We start from the raw sequence: 1,592 nt of genomic DNA on the forward strand, positions 1-1,592 counted from the left end.
TTTTATTTTTTGCCACGCCACCCAGCACGTGGGATCTTAGTTCTTCGACCAGGAATCGAACCCTTACCCCCTGTAGTGGAAGCACAGAGTCCTAACCACTGGACCACCAGAGAATTCCCATGTGCTTAATTCTTGATGAATGAATGCTGGGATTAAATGAATGTGGTTCTATACAGAGACTTGATTACACTTGGGGCATTTGAGGGGAAAACGACAGACTTGTACATATTGGGAGGCACTTCACCTGCTGGGAGAAGTCATTCTCTATGTAAAGCAGACAGTTTGGAGTCTCTGCTCAGATCAGAAATCACGTTTCTCTTGGAACTTCTCCCAACACCACTTACTCACCTACAAGTCTGAGCCTGATCACCAGGTTTGTATCATGTGACCTCTTTTCCTACTCTGTGGTTACACTTGATTGGACCAGGGATGGACAACTGACATAAGCTGGACCAATCAGACTCTCTCTTCATGCATTTGGGATATAGGACCAAAAGGCAACTACCCAGCTTCTGCACAGGGTTGGAACTGAGGAGCTCTGGACACAGGAGGTGTGGACCAGTTGTCACTGGAGTTGTTATACCAGATATGTGTAAAGTTCTGCCTGCTAAGAGAGAAGGATGAGGTGGAAACTGATCAGGTTCCTGGGAAAAGCAGAGAGAGTGGGACTGAGGGACTATGGGGTGGAGCAGCTCAAAAGACTCCAACTGGGGCCCAGGAAAGGACAGAGAAAATGTATCAGGGGTTGGGTACCCTAGATCTAAGGATGGGGTGGTTCCTGGAAAGGTAGCTGAAATGATTTAATCCTTCCTCCAGGGAACACTCCAGACAGGAAAAGGCACTGCATACTTATCCTCTTGAAACTGATGGACAGAGACCAGCAAGGCAGGGAGGGGTCCTGGGAGAGAGTTGGGGATACTCCATATGGGGGTATCCTTACCATCCTCCTCAGAGGGCCAGGCCTTTGCTTGTGTTGGGGGGAGGGAAAGAAAGGGATGTGGAGACTGAAGCAAAGATCCAAGTCTGGGCTGGAGTAACCGAGCTTCCCAACATGGAGTAACTGAGGGCTGAAGCAGGACTGGGTCCAACCGACCTCTGCTCCTTCCACCCTCTGTATCAGGCCCTTTAGCCACCAGAGGAAAATCATGAATGAAATCCATGGCTTTGGGAACACAAAAAGTCAGAGGGATTTTATTTGAATAGACTTTAATTAGAAATAAACTGGAGACTTTTGTGTGCAAATGTATTTTGGTTTTTAATTTAGAGCCATCACCCCATCAACTCTGGTGTGTGCTTGTAGTGTTTCTGTAGGTCAGTGTCCTCTGTGTGGGTATGTCTGTGTGAGAATCCATCTATTTATATAGTAGGCCTTTATGGCCTCTTCCTGCCAGCCTCTGTGTCTCCTGTACTGACACGGTGTGGTCTTTATTATTCATTCCCATTAGTCATTCTTCTTAAAGAATCCTGAATCCTCATCAGTCACCTTACTTTTTCCAGTCTCCCTAAACCACGACGCCTGGGAGTGTGTGCGGATGAGGCTGGGGTAGCTCCTGAGGTATCATAGGCCACCGCAGCCCGTTCGGGGCAAGGCC

Source organism: Hyperoodon ampullatus, assembly GCF_949752795.1.
Source record: "Hyperoodon ampullatus genome assembly, chromosome: 5".
NCBI classification, from domain to species: Eukaryota; Metazoa; Chordata; class Mammalia; order Artiodactyla; family Ziphiidae; genus Hyperoodon; species Hyperoodon ampullatus.